Here is a 16,804-nt window from a genome sequence, read left to right on the forward strand (position 1 = left end):
CAATGAAGATCACCAAATAGGGAATTGTTGGGTAGTGATGGAGATTTGCAAATTTAAGGTCAAGATAGCTGACCTAGAACACAGCTGATTTTTAGAGTGGATATTATTCAGCTATTTTGGAGTATATTTGGAATTCCCTGATTAATTCCTGCCAGTCCATGGTTTAGTGATTAACCCTAGAAATAATTATCAAACATCTCCCAGAGAGGTTGCTGAACTACAATGCCCAATATTCTCTGTCCATCTATTAAATTCAAATAATTCTGGGAGTTAAAGGCCAACATCTGGGGGCTAGAATTTGAGATCCCTCATGTAGGTGTTATACTGCAATTTATAGGCAGTTTTATGCTGCAATTTACAAGCAATTTAAACCTCATTGTCGTGGTTATAGGCAGCTGGTTTTATTAAAATCCACCCTCATGATACAAATGCAGATCTAACTTGAGTGTTATATTTATTTTGTAGACACATATATATTGGGAACTGGTTTGAATCAACCGGTGATCGATATCCTATTAATTGCAATGTCAGCTTTGCTGTCTGTTAACATTCTTGGGACCGATTCCAAGACTTTGCATTGAGCTAAAAGTAGAATTTTGTTTGTCTTCTGAAGCAAAGCAAACTCTCAAGGAAAAAAAAAATAAAGATGAAATTCCAGTTTTATTGACATTGTTTATAAAAGTAAATGAGTAAATCATGAAACTACAGACTGCAACCACAACATGTTCAAAAATAATACGAAAAACCTGTTAAAACTTTACACTTAAAGGGATACCCTAAGCACCAATACAACTTAAAGGGACAACTCCAGACACATACAGGGTTATTCACTAAAGTGAGAATTCAAAGTGAAATTTTAATTTAATGGTCGAAATAGCCAAATTGGAAATATTCCCTAAGTCAGCGATGCTTTTAGTTTGGCTGAACTCTGAAGTCTCACGTTAGTAAATAACCATAAGAAGGTACTGCTCAAGTGCTCTAGGTGTCAACATAAATCAACACTTTTATAATTGGGGGAGAAACACCTCCCTGGATTTCACTCAGACAGCTAGGGAGATTTTCTTGCTCTTCCAGTGTACTCCTGGTACCAGAATAACTACAGGACTGTAGGTAGTAGCCATGTTGATTTCACTGTTCATTTTCTGCTAAGGTTTGTCCGAGTTCTCAAACAAAACAAAACCTAGAATTTCTACCATGTGTTTGTTCCACTGTGAAACGTAGGGTTTCTCTTTAATTGCACCAATATATATTACGTTGTTTTTTTTTATAGGAAATAAACGGCTTTCTTTTAATATCTTATATGTATACCTAACACAACATAAAGTATGAACAACATTTTTTTCCCACAGTTTTACTTATAATACATTTTTACACATTAGGTGCAACTAAAGAAAACACTTAGAACAAATTCATGTATAAGTCCAGATTGTTAAATGCCTCATATGTCTAGGATTTCAATAATTTTTGGTAGTTTTTTGGGGGGTGGGGGAGGATTGTTGCACTATACCAACCCCCAAGTCTACACCAACTCTATCTCTATGCTTACATTAACTCTAGCCATATGCCTAGCCTTACCTTAACCCTACATTATATGTAATCCTAAACTTGCATTAACCATAACCCTAACCATATCTCTAACCTTAACGTGAAGGTTTTTAATCAGCAGGGGGATTTCCAAGTTAAACCAGTAGATATAAGTCTTTTAGCTCCAGATTCTGACTGATTTCAGCATGACAGGAAGATTTACCTGTATAGATAAAGATCTGGCATGCTGCCTTTGCGTCACAATATAGAAAGAACCCAAAATACACAGACTCAATTTCACAATAGTGACTTTTATTGTCCATATTACTGGTTCTTAGAGTGGCTAGATTAATGTAAGCATGGTCAGAAAGATAGCCAAGGTCAAGGGTAGGAGATAACAGTGAAGAGAGTAAACAAGCCAAATATTTGGAGTACAGAGAAAAGAATAAATTAGGAATCAAGCCATAGTCAATACCAGGGAATCAATTATATCATTAATGCGCTATTGGGCTAAACAAGAACCACAACAGGGTGCTTGGGTTAGGCAAAACCAGAGTTTAAATAATGGGTGCATGCATACATTGGTCTGCATCATAATGACCAGCAAGAGAGTCAAGGACAATAGAACACGAACATGTGCAATATAGGAGATCGGGTGCATGTCATTGTTATGTGGCCTCAAGTTCATATATATAGAAACAGAGAACATGCCGGAGCAACATGGAGGAGCATCAGGAATGGAAGGCATGACACTCTGCTGATCAGACTGAGGTTGATGCTGCACAGTTGGCAAAGCCCAGCACCAGTCACAATTGGCAGTGGGGCATGCAGGGAGACCCTCTTTTCAGATCATGGAGGTTTCCCTCAGGCTGCAGGCAGCCCGAGAATCACTGTGGCTAAGCGGGATCATGAGGGTTAATTATGTAGCACTTGCTAGCCAGCAGCCACATTAAAATAGTAAAAATAAATAAATAAAAATCCTATGGGGTCAGAAATACCAAATGTCCCCTGCCCTGACCTCCACCTATGCCAGCATGTATGGGCCCTATTAAGTATAATAAGGGAGGGACCAAGTGTTCCCTCCCCTGGCCCTCACCTATGCTGGCAGATGTGGGCTCTATTATCTATAATAAGGGGGGAATGTAGTATTCCCTCACCTAGATGCCACCCATGCCGGTGAATGGGATCCGGACTTTACATAGGACACAAGGTCATGCGTTTAGACTAGAAGAAAGAAGATTTCATTTAAGGCAAAGGAAAGGTTTTTTTTACTGTAAGAACAATCAGGATGTGGAATTCTCTGCCTGAAGAAGTGGTTTTATCAGAGTCCATACAGATGTTCAAACAGCTACTAGATGCATACTTGCAAAAACAGAATATTCAAGGATATAATCTTTCAATATAGGGTAATAACTGCTTGATCCAAGGATAAATCTGACTGCCATTCTGGGGTCAAGAAGGATTTTTTTCCTAGCTTGTTGCAAAATTGGAAGTGCTTCAAACTGGGTTTTTTTTGCCTTCTTTTGGCTCAACAGCAAAAAACATATGTGAGGAAGGCTGAACTTGATGGACACAAGTCTCTTTTCAGCTATGTAACTATGTAACTATGTAATTAATTATAAAATAAAAGGGGGGGGGGTTGGACTTGCTGTTGTACACCCCCCAAATAATACACTCGGTCTTCCACCCCTTTTCTAGTGCCTGGACAGCAATGGCTGCCCAGACGCTAGTTTTAATATTTAGTAGACATGGCAGGTGGGGGCATATAGAGGTAATATTCCTCCATTATAACAATGGTATAATGCTAGAGGCTAGCACTGCCAGCGGGTAAAAAGCTCTTCCAAATGCATTCGGTTTAGCACCAGCCACCATAAGAAAGAACCCAAAATACACAGACTCAATTTCACAATAGTGACTTTTATTGTCCATATTACTGGTTCTTAGAGTGGCTAGATTAATGTAAGCATGGTCAGAAAGATAGCCAAGGTCAAGGGTAGGAGATAACAGTGAAGAGAGTAAACAAGCCAAATATTTGGAGTACAGAGAAAAGAATAAATTAGGAATCAAGCCATAGTCAATACCAGGGAATCAATTATATCATTAATGCGCTATTGGGCTAAACAAGAACCACAACAGGGTGCTTGGGTTAGGCAAAACCAGAGTTTAAATAATGGGTGCATGCATACATTGGTCTGCATCATAATGACCAGCAAGAGAGTCAAGGACAATAGAACACGAACATGTGCAATATAGGAGATCGGGTGCATGTCATTGTTATGTGGCCTCAAGTTCATATATATAGAAACAGAGAACATGCCGGAGCAACATGGAGGAGCATCAGGAATGGAAGGCATGACACTCTGCTGATCAGACTGAGGTTGATGCTGCACAGTTGGCAAAGCCCAGCACCAGTCACAATTGGCAGTGGGGCATGCAGGGAGACCCTCTTTTCAGATCATGGAGGTTTCCCTCAGGCTGCAGGCAGCCCGAGAATCACTGTGGCTAAGCGGGATCAATCAGCAATGGGGATTTAAATGGATTTAAAGGGCTGTATGCAGTGATCACTGAGCTCATCTGTCATTCTGGGCAGGGCCGGATTAACGTCGGGGCTGATGGAGCTGCAGCTCCAGGCCCATGCCTATGGAATAGGCCCATTGATTTAAAAAAAAAAAATATATATATATATAAATATATATATATATATATATATATATATATATATATATATATATATATATATATATATATATATATTGCACATGCTTTTGCTTAAGTATGCAGGGGAACAAAACTGGTGTTGACTGGCTGACATTGAAATTAGTAAAGCTGACTTTGCACACTATGCAAATGCTCTTGCTACTTCAGTCATCATTAGACGTATTTATGCCTAGCTCAGAGTGTTGTCTGCACAGTATGCCCTTGGTTGGTCATCCTGCATGAGTGGCAGGCAGCTTGAGGTGCATTCACCCACCAAGAAACAATTCACCCTGCACTCAGGTTACGCTTAATCATCCGACCATCTTCCTGGGAGGTGCCCTGTGAGAGCAGCAGACATTGTAATCTGTTGAAGTCGAACAAAGTAGCAAAGAACACAGGCAACACTCCAAGGTCTATGATGGTTGTCTTTATTAGAGGGTAAGTCTCCTCACAAATTGTTGCATCGTTTCGGCTCTATACAGCCTTACTCACGCATCATGCATTAGTGCCAGGCTGACCATCTAAATCTTCATGCAGACATGCCCCCTATTTATGCATGTTTGTCCCTTTGGGCGGATCTGGTTACGTGATTCACATCAGTACAGACAGTACACCATTTAAATAAAATTATATATGTGAGTTATACTGAGAGAGCCAAATTTACCAAAAACGAAATAAAAAGCTGAAATAGCCATGCCATACAAAATGTTTCACAGTGAAGGAAAAGTATGTAGGGCCCTAATCATAGTTAGCCAATGGCACTGGGCTGGACCTTCTTATTAGAGGCATCAGATTTAAATGACGAAATATGTCACATTTCATTTTGAGAACATTTTAATCTCAATGGTAAAATTATTTCTTTATTGTACTTTCTAAATATAAAAGATGGAATAGTGATCTGAATTGGGTGTCTATCTTGTCCTTATAGTGACAGCCAGGAGTGTTGCTTGATACCAAAAAGACTACGGTTTGCGTGCTGTATTAGTCCTTCACCCACAACAACACCCCACACCGTGCAGTATAATTAACTTCAAATAATGGTGCACTTAGAGGGCAGGCCAACAATGCAATGATACCAAATTTAGACCTAACACTTTTTAAGGACACAATTCGGGGCATCAGATTAAAAAAAATTAAAGTATATATTTATTTAACTGCGTTAAATGGTATGTTGCTATAGAATGTAATTTTATTTAGCTTTTGGCTGAACTTTTTTCTCACTTCCCTGAATCTATTTCAAAGAGAAAACATGGAAAATAGATGTAAAAAATAATAATTTCACAGGCAGTATACAAGAGTAAATTATAGTTATAGAGATAAAGAAGTAATGGAATAAGCCATTAATTTTTAAAATTACTATTTTGCATTAAACATTATTCATACAAATATTTGCTTTTTTTTCTCATTATAAAAGTTACTGTAATTAACAATTAATCTTTAGTTCAAGATACGGCATTGTTTACTCTCCGGCAGCATGAGAATATTTGGATTATAAAAGAAAAAAAAAATTAAATGAATCCTTTGTTAGATACACAGCACCGGAGTGAATTCAAGATAGTATGTTTTGTTTTTTTTCCCCCCACAAAACCAAGAATTGTTAAATATTGACAAGGAACTGAAATTTTCAGGAGAGGAAAATAAAGGACGTCGATTATTTATTATTTCAATAAATCTGCAATTTACTTGCTGTTTCCTACACATTCCAATGCTTGGAGGTAATAAGTTCAGATATAAGAAACTTCACGATTAGCTACTGAGATCACATGATCTCTACAATATGCTTTTTATTTTATTTTTTTCATTCATGATGGTGATATAAATAAATTAACAATGTACTCTCTTATTTTAGAAAGTGTTTACCAAAACCAAACTGTAATTTGTATATTACAGTCCAATTTCATACATGATACAAATAGTTTTGACAGCGTACCAATCAGTTAAGGAACGCTAAGTACCATAACCACAATAACAGACATTTTTTTTTTACAGATAATGCATACATGATAAACTGAAAGCATATGGCAGGTTTCCTGTTCGCAAATTCACTTGCTAATTTCAAGTCAGTGATAATTTGAAGAACTATTTACTGTCAGCGGGCAAATAATCAAACAACCTCGGCAGCATGAGGGTTAATTATGTAGCACTTGCTAGCCAGCAGCCACATTAAAATAGTAAAAATAAATAAATAAAAATCCTATGGGGTCAGAAATACCAAATGTCCCCTGCCCTGACCTCCACCTATGCCAGCATGTATGGGCCCTATTAAGTATAATAAGGGAGGGACCAAGTGTTCCCTCCCCTGGCCCTCACCTATGCTGGCAGATGTGGGCTCTATTATCTATAATAAGGGGGGAATGTAGTATTCCCTCACCTAGATGCCACCCATGCCGGTGAATGGGATCCGGACTTTACATAGGACACAAGGTCATGCGTTTAGACTAGAAGAAAGAAGATTTCATTTAAGGCAAAGGAAAGGTTTTTTTTACTGTAAGAACAATCAGGATGTGGAATTCTCTGCCTGAAGAAGTGGTTTTATCAGAGTCCATACAGATGTTCAAACAGCTACTAGATGCATACTTGCAAAAACAGAATATTCAAGGATATAATCTTTCAATATAGGGTAATAACTGCTTGATCCAAGGATAAATCTGACTGCCATTCTGGGGTCAAGAAGGATTTTTTTCCTAGCTTGTTGCAAAATTGGAAGTGCTTCAAACTGGGTTTTTTTTGCCTTCTTTTGGCTCAACAGCAAAAAACATATGTGAGGAAGGCTGAACTTGATGGACACAAGTCTCTTTTCAGCTATGTAACTATGTAACTATGTAATTAATTATAAAATAAAAGGGGGGGGGGTTGGACTTGCTGTTGTACACCCCCCAAATAATACACTCGGTCTTCCACCCCTTTTCTAGTGCCTGGACAGCAATGGCTGCCCAGACGCTAGTTTTAATATTTAGTAGACATGGCAGGTGGGGGCATATAGAGGTAATATTCCTCCATTATAACAATGGTATAATGCTAGAGGCTAGCACTGCCAGCGGGTAAAAAGTTCTTCCAAATGCATTCGGTTTAGCACCAGCCACCATAAGGTCGTTGATAAATCTGTTATTCCCATGTTATAATTCAGATTCAGAAATTACTGATTTTCCGAACTCATCTGAACTAATGCATTATCAGTTGGACCAGCCAAATTCTTGATTGCATTTAGCTTTAGTAAATATGAGAATTCCCGATGTGTTTGGAATTCGGTAATTTTCACTGGATTTTGTCCATTCAGTGTTTAGTGAAAAACCCTGTTGCAGCTCTGCCTAGAAGAGCACAAAAGGTTATGGCTGGTGACGTCACCACTCTGTTCAGGGAGTGAAGCAGGAGCCTAATGGTCAGATTCTTCCTCAGTCTGACCGAAGGTGTGTGAATATGGCAGAGTGATCTAGTGTTCTGTGAAAGTAGCGCCAGATTTTCAGGTATTTTTTTTTTTTTATTCTTTATTTATATTGTGCACACAATAACAAACCAGGTCGGTATGCCATAATAGCTATACCAGGCATAATATAAGCAATCAAAGGTAATCAGTGATATGGCATGCATATGAATAGCACATTTTTAATTTTTGTTTATTGTCGTTTAGGTGCATTAGCGTTTATATCAGGCTATGTGTAGTGTTGGATCCACATCTAGTTGTCTGCTTCCGGGTACTATTCGGTGTCTCTGATGTGCTTGGACCAGGGTCTTACAATAGTATGCCAGTGTGTCTCATTGCATTGTGATGCATGTCCCTGGTAGTGTTTGTGATTTTCATTTTTACATATACTAATGAAAAAATCCATATATTTTCATTACATGATGCAAGGATTCTTATAATAATAATAATAATAATAATAATAATAATAATATATTAATTCTAGTGACAGTTGTCCTATATATTTTTTAAAAGATTCTTTATTTTATTGAGTGTGATTTTGTGTAATTTAAGCAGTATATCCAGTTGGAATTACGCATAATAGCTCCTTTATATATTCATCTCAACCCACAGTAATGTCATGATTGTAATTTATTGAAATCGCAATGATTTATTCATATTTAAGGCCTGACAATGTACACACATTTCGGGAATTAAGTATGCAGGACAGTTTGAATCACAGCCATACGATAATGAAAATAGTTGTGACTCACAGTCACACATTGTGCCATTAAAAGCACCCAGTTAATACGAAAACCCTGCAAATGTTTATTTAACAAGCTATAATGGAGTCAATGATGATTTGCTTTTATAACTCCTGCTAAATATTTGCAAATTTTCTGACCTTTTAAAAATCAATTTTTCAAACGTCAGATGCACAGATGGATTTTATTAAAACAGCTATTTCTCTTCACCTGTCTCATCCAATCAGAAGTGAAGACCGATGGCAGATATATGAGAATCCCTCCAATGCTCTTTCGGTCTCTCTCTGCAAGACATCTGCTAGGACCTAATCCATCACAGTGAAAGCTACAAATGGACATGTAATACTCCAAAGTCTTGTCCACTGCAACGGTGCAAGTCCTACGTGTCTCCAACAGACACGAGACTCCAACCACATCAGGCTGTCAGCAAGCACTTTTCAGTCATACAATTTACTCAACCTCCAGAAAATGTGTTATTTTAGAAAGCTATAGTTAATATATTTATTAAGACCTCCATTTGTTATATCTTGACACAATGTGAATTCTGTAAAATGTAAGACAATTATTTCATGACAATACTACCAATATTATGAGGGCTGATGCACTTCATTTGCAAAAAATAAAACAGTATGCTAAGAAAACAAATACTGTATTGATAAGAAGTTATTTTTCAATCACAACAGCAAATGTAAATAATTATTGTAAATTATATGTAAATAATTATTAATACAAAATCATCTTAAAAGAAATTAAAAAACAAAACATTGAATATAAAACAATTTTAATTTTGAATAAACTCACATATTAATTAACAATTGAATGAAAGTAACATTAGTATGGAGTAAATAAAGTATAAAATGTTAAAATTGTGTAAACTTATAAAGTAAGAGTAGGCAACCTTCGACACTCCAGATGTTGTGGACTACGTCTCCCAGAGTGCTCTTACTGCCTTATACTGGCAAAGCATCATGGAAGATGTAGTCTAAAACATCCTGGATGCCAAAGGCTGCCTATGCCCATCTAGAGCATTGGGGCATAGTTACAGACACAATATACAATGTATTAATGCATTCACCAGTTCTCTCAAATCTAGTAATTTCTTAAAATATTACTTTTAACTTTTTAATATAACTTTTATTTTATGTATATACTGAATATATATATATAAAATCCATATATATTCGATGGGAAAGTGGAAAACAACTCTAGAAGCCAATTCCAGGACAATAACTCAAGTGAACATCAAATGTGGCATATACCAAGGTAATGCGCTATTCCCAATTTTGTTCTGCATAGGCCTCAACCCCCTCAGCCAGATCATCAAGAAGAGTGGATACAGATACAGGTTCAAGAGTGGAGCTACCATCAGCCATCTACTCTACATGGATTACATCAAGCTGTATGCCAAGAATGAGCGGGACATTGCCTCACTGATCCACCTAACAGCAAAGACATCGGAATGTCGTTCGGAATAGAGAATTGTGGGTGAATGATAGCAAAAAGAGGAAAGATGATCAGGACAGAAGGAGTTAAAGCTCCAGAATTGAAGATGTAGAGATAAGATACAAGTACCTGGCACCCAAGGAGGATAGCAATATACAAGTACCTCCAAAGGGTCAGACAGGTCCTGAAGTCCCAGCTCAATGGCAAAAACAAGATCCAAGCCATCAACACATATGCCCTGCCAGTCATCAGGTACCCAGCTGGAATAATAACCTGGCCAAGAGAAGAACTGGTAACCATGGATGTCATGGAAACTTCTCACTATAAATGGATGATTCCACCCAAAATCCAGCACCCAGAGACTGTTCACCTGTCGGAAGAAAGGAGGTTGGGACCTGATGAGTGTCACAGTCCTGGATGAAACACAGAGCATCCACAAGTACATCATGAAGATGGCTCCCAAAGATGAACTGCTAAGGGAATGCCTGAGACTTCCACAGGTTGAGGATGCAGAAAAAGAGGAGGTTCCTTGGCAAGACAAACCTCTCCATTGGGTGTACCACTGGCAGATAGTGGATGTGGCTCACATGACAAAATCCTACCAGTGGTTGGAAAAGGCAGGACTGAAAAGGCACAGGAAAAGACACTCAGCACGAGATCAATAGAAGCTGGAGTCTACCACACCAGGCAAGACCCAAGGTGCAGACTGTGCAAAGAGGCCTCTGAGACAGTCCAGTACCAAGTAGCCGGATGCAAGATGTTAGCATGAACAGAATACACAGAGAGACACAACCACGTTTCTGGGATTGTGTACCGAAACATCTGCACAGAACATGGATTGCACCTGCTTAAGTCCAGATGGGAGGGTAGTTGAGAATGACAGGGCTAAGATCTTGTGGGACTTCAAGATCCAGACAGACAAGCAAGTGCACTGGCCAACCAACCAACACAACATTGTGGTGCTAGAAAAGGAATGGAAGACTGCAGTCATGGTGGATGTCGCAATACCCAATGACTATAACATCAGGAAGAAGAAACATGAGATGGTGAAGAAATACCAGGAACTGAATGAAGAACTAGAAAGGATGTGAAAAGAGAAGGCAGTAGTAGTACCAGTTGTGATAGGAGCAATTGGGGCTGTGACTCCCAAGTTGGGGGAGTGGCTTTAACAGATTCCAAGTGGGACATCTGAAATTGCTGTCCAGAAGAGTGCAGTTCTAGGAACAATTAAGATACTGCGCAGAACCCTCAAACTCCCAGGCCTCTGGTAGAGGACCTGAGAATGAGGAATACACATACCACCCAAGAGGGTTCAGAAAATCACTTTTTTATACATACACACATACATGGATATACACTCATGAACAAACACCAGCACACAAATTCTTGCAACTTGCCTTTTATTTCTCCTCCATTTACTGTTTAGCCAATATAGACCTACCACCAAAATAAAGTGGGCAAATATAATTTCAGCAGAGCATTATGGTTCTTAAATAAAATAGACATTGAAAAATAAATCTCAAAGAATATGTAGTAATATAAATAGCACTGTATACAATCTTATGCTTGTTGAATATTGACTCAGCCTTCAAATTAACTCTGTAGGAAGACACCCCTTAAATATCATGTAGACCTTTGTCTGCCCAGCACCCTGGATTCCTCTAATCGTTTCATGTTGCAAGTGAGGTCTGGCATGTTAAAAGATCTGAGCATCTTACAGGTCTCTTCTGTGTTCCCAGTACAGCTTATCATAACACTTAAATGTTGTGGTTGAGTTGCATGCCCTTCCTTGAATTGGCAGGTTAAAGACTCCCAAGAGTGTCGACAAACAGCAATGTACTTCTCAAACAAAGAATAATATATCCCCCTTGACACTGTGGCTCTGTAGGGAATTCAGAACTCACACTGCCTAGCCATTTACTCGTTGCATGCTCATCTTCACCTATCTGAGCCCTGTTGCTAATAGGATAGCAAGCTCTGCATGTACACAAAGACGGATCATGTTGTCAGGTCAAAATATCATTTGACAAGTTGAGCATACATGATGCATGACATATTAAAACCAAAAAGCCCTCAATGTCCTTCTATGACAGAGGCTCTCTAACAGCCTTTATTATATACATCATTCAGCTTTGGGGTATTTTTTTTACTTGCTTGTTACTGGATCAGAATACGTTTTTGATACAATCGTTTTTTTTTTATCTTAACTTTTGGGAATTGGATATGTTTCATGTCCTTGAATCAGTTTCAAGAAAATGCATTTGTTATTCAGAAACAACAGCAAAGAAAATAAAGAAATGTAATTCTGACGATTGGATAAAAAAAGGTTTCACAAACACTTTCTTAAATTTGACAGACGCACATTAAAGGGCATCACATAATCTTTCTGATGTCGGCGTGAAACACACAGCCAGATCTAGAAGCCGTTCTGAATTCAAACAAAAAAAAAGCTGTACAAAATCAGGGAAAATAATATTAAAAGAACAACAGAAACAAAATAATACTGCAGACTCAAAACAAAAAACGTCTTATTTAACAAACAAACAAAACAATTGCCCCGCATTTTTTTCCCAGTAATCAATTTTAACTCTTTGTGCATGGATAGATTTTACATCACACTGGAATAGGAATAGTTAATCCTAATTACTGTGAAGGACTTATGAAATACATTCGAGGTTTGTTCTTACTGCAGGCAAATTTTATGACAAAATGAACCTTTGCCTTTTTTTTGCTCAAAACAAAAAAAAAACGACTAATATGTTCTCTGCAGAGAGATGTACACTCTGTGACTTGAAGGTGTAGGAGAGAAAGCATTTTGCAGATAAAGCATTCATCTTGTAAGAGAGCAGCCCTTGGGCCAGAGGGAACATTCCCCTATGCAGAACTCTGTTATTAGGCCTGGTGCTTAATACAACCATTACACAAGGTTGCTGAAGCAGATAAGATTTGTGAATAATATGCTCCAACCAAGGGTAATGAGAGTACCCATTAGCTCCTATTCATTCCTTACACCTGACTGTTTGACAACAGAGGTTGCAATTTTCCAGGAAGTGAGAAACATTTAGAAATTAAATTCCTAATTGTGTAGATTTTTGATCATTTATATACGTAGATATCCTCCGCAGAGATTTAACTGCTTGTATGCTGCAAAAACAGAGCCAAGACATTTAGATAGAAGCTGTATAAATGTTTTCCGTAGAGTTGCTTTGATGATGTGCTAAATCGGGTCTGCAATCCACATACCTTTAGATCATTTTTAAGGGAAAATATATTTTCTATAATGATTACTATGTAAGAGAAAAGCCTGCAATGCAATGCTTTTTTCCCTTTTCATTGTATAGATAGATCTACAACATGCCTTGCAGTATACATTCTTTTCAGAGCAGAATTAACCATCTAGTGACTTCAGGCATAAGCTTAGCTCCCAGGGGTTAGACAAGGGCCATGAAACCATGCATTTACTTGGACCTATTCGCAATCATTTTGTGAAGAATGAGGGGGTCGCAAACTGGTAACCTGAGTAGTGCCCTGTGGCATCTTAATCCTTCCCTAAGTCTTTCGGCACAGAATAACACTATTGTAATGTATATGGGACTTTTTCATATTGTTCATTACATCTTACAGTCCATATATACCTCTGTCTGTACTTAGTTCCTTCACTATTACATTTTAGATTGTATGCTCCTGGGTCAGAGCTCTCAGAATCTAGGGAATTGGTGAGGTTAAAGTGCTGCAGGTGTGGGGGGAACAGAATTCTCAACACTAAATGAATTACGGCCATCACCACCACCCCCAGATATTGGGACAATAAGTTGGTACTCCACTGTAAGTCCAATGTCAATGGCAATGACACCAATTTCGATTAACTGATTTAGAATATATTTAAATTTAGGTTAAAATCAATTATTAAACACGATAGGATCAGAAGCACAAACATGCATTCCTATAGTGTTAAAACACCATTTAGCATCCATGGCCACTCCTAAATATAGTAGAATATTACTTTTGTTCAAGTCTGCAGCTGCTGGCGCTGCCCCTGGTCTGCTTGCTTGTATGACATCATCAAGTGTTGAACAAAAGCTAATCACAATGCTTTCCAACCAGATTGTCAATGAGGCAGATCAGGGGCATTGCCAGCACAAGCCAAACACAGTCCTGGCCAATCAGCATTTCCCCATAGAAATAATTTGAATCAATGCATCTCTATGAGGAAAGTTCAGTGTCTCAATGCAAAGGGTGGAGGCACTGAATGGCACTGCTGCACACTGTGCAGTACTACCCCAGGAAGCACCTCTAGTACCCATATGAGGAGATGAGTTGTAATGTAAACACTGCATTTTCTATGAAAAGACAGTGTTCACTGCAAAAAAGCATGAAGGGAATGATTATACTCACCAGAATAAATACTACAAGTTGTAGTTGTTGTGGTGATTCCACTTTTCCAGGGAGTTATGTTTTCTTTTCCCTAGCTGGAACAAGCTGTCATACGCCGATCTAGAGCATCCCAAACATGTTCAATGGGTGACATGGTGCCATGCAAGAACTGGGATGTTTTCAGCTTCCAGGAATTGTGTTAAGAACGTTGCAACATGCATTATCATGCTGCAACATGAGGTGATGGTCGTGGATGGATGGCACAACAATGGGCCTCAGGATCTCATCACGGTATCAAAATGCCATCAATAAAATGCACCTGTGTTCATTGTCCATAACTTACTCCTGCCCATACCATAACCCCACCACCACTATGGGTTACTCGATCCACAACGTTGACATCAGCAAACCGCTCACCCACAAGACGCCATACACGCTGTCTGCCATCTACCCTGTACAGTGAAAACAGTGAATTCCAGACGCCATTGAATATGAGCATTTGCCCACTTAAGTCAGTTATGACGACGAACTGCAGTCAGGTCGAGACCCCAATGAGGACGACGAGCATGCAGATGAGCTTCCCTGAGACGGTTTCTGATAGTTTGTGCAGAAATTCTTTGGTTATGCAAACCGATGCAAAGATGCTGGACATGGAGGTCCTGTGCTTGTGTGGTTACAATGGGGGTCTGCAGTTATGAGGCCGGTTTAATGTTCTGCCAAAATCTCTGAAACACCTTTGTCTGCAGTTGTGAGGCCAGTTGGATGTACTGCTAAATTCTATGAAACGCCTTTGGAGATGGCTTATGGTAGAGAAATTAACATTTAATTCACAGGCAACAGCTCTGGTGGGCATTCCTAGAGTCAGGATGCCAATTGCACGCTCCCTTAAAACTTGCTACATCTGTGGCATTGTGCTGTGTGATAAAATTGCACATTTTAGAGTGGACTTTTATTGTGGCCAGCCTAAGGCACACCTTTGCAATAATCTTGCTGTCTAATCAGCATCTTGATATGCCACACCTGTGAGGTGGATGGATTATCTCGGAATGAGAAGTGCTCACTAACACAGATTTAGTTAGATTTGTGAACAATATTTGAGAGAAATAGGCCTTTTTCTGTACATAGAAAAAGTCTTAGATCTTTGAGTTCAACTCATGAAAAATGGGGGCAAAAATAAAAGTGTTGCATTTATAATTTTGTTCAGTGTATATTTGACTGATTTTATAATTATTTTACTGATTTGTCATTTTTTCTTTTTTTGATTTCCTTCGAGACAGATTGTTTGATTTGCAGTGTGCTTCAATATTACTGCTCGGGGTTTGCAAACTGCAATACAGCTTGTGGCAGTTTACTTCACAAGTAAACCCTTACTGTCTGAGTGTGGCAGATCATTTTTTTAATTTATTTTTTTTGTAGAAAAAAAGAGCTCAGCCCAGTGTGCTGCAGCAACAGTAGTGGTGTTGCAGACAGGTACAGCATCATTGCTAAATCAGTTTAATATCCTTTTTTCCCTTAAACTATGTAATGTGCAAGTGCTTGAGCACTATGCAATGCACTGTGCGCTCATTATAGTTTAATCTTAAAGTGAAATACAATAAAGTTACTGTAGATGTAAATCCAGGGCCGGTGCAAGTATTCTTGCCGCCCTAGGCAGCAATCCATTTTGCCGCCCCCTCATGAAGGCAACTACATTCTCTCACAGGTTTATTCACTAAATTCTGAATTGCAATGAACACACTGCCTAATAGAAATACTCATCCAGTATATGCATCCATATAAACACACTGCCTAATACATCCATCCACACAGACTGCCTGTTACATACAATCAACCATATGCACATTACATAAATCCTCACACACACACACCGCCTAATAAATACATTCATACACTCATACTTCTGAATGCATAGATCAATACACACGTACTGCCTAATACATACATCAATAGATACATACTGCCTACACACTCTTTATCAATGCATTTGGTGCTGTTTAATTTGTAATAATATTGAGATTTAATTTATGTTACTACAAACATTTTTTCGGTTTAATATAGAATTCTATTAATATATATTTTAAATATCATTTAATATATACGTATCTAATTACATGGTCACTCACACACTCTGACATACATACACATTTTCACTAACACACTTTCACTGACATGCAATGTCACATACACATTCTCAGTAACACACACTCTCACTGACATACACAGTGTCGCTTACACACTCACTGACATACAGTGCCAGTTACACACTTTCACTAACACACACACTGACATACACAGTGTCACTCACACACTTTCACTAACACACACTCTCACTGACATACAGTGTTACTTGCACATTCACTGACATACACAATGTCATTTACACAGTCACTAACACACAGTATCACACACACACACTGTCACTGACATGCACACACAGTTTCACTTACACACACACACTCTCAGTGACATTCACAGTGCCACTTACACACTCTCATTAACACACACACTGTCACACAAGCACAAACTCACACCACTTTACATATAGTCACACTTTATTTACACACACAAACACAGCAATTCAATACATACAGACCAATTTACC

The sequence above is a fragment of the Pelobates fuscus genome, chromosome 13, assembly GCF_036172605.1.
Source record: "Pelobates fuscus isolate aPelFus1 chromosome 13, aPelFus1.pri, whole genome shotgun sequence".
Taxonomy (NCBI): domain Eukaryota; kingdom Metazoa; phylum Chordata; class Amphibia; order Anura; family Pelobatidae; genus Pelobates; species Pelobates fuscus.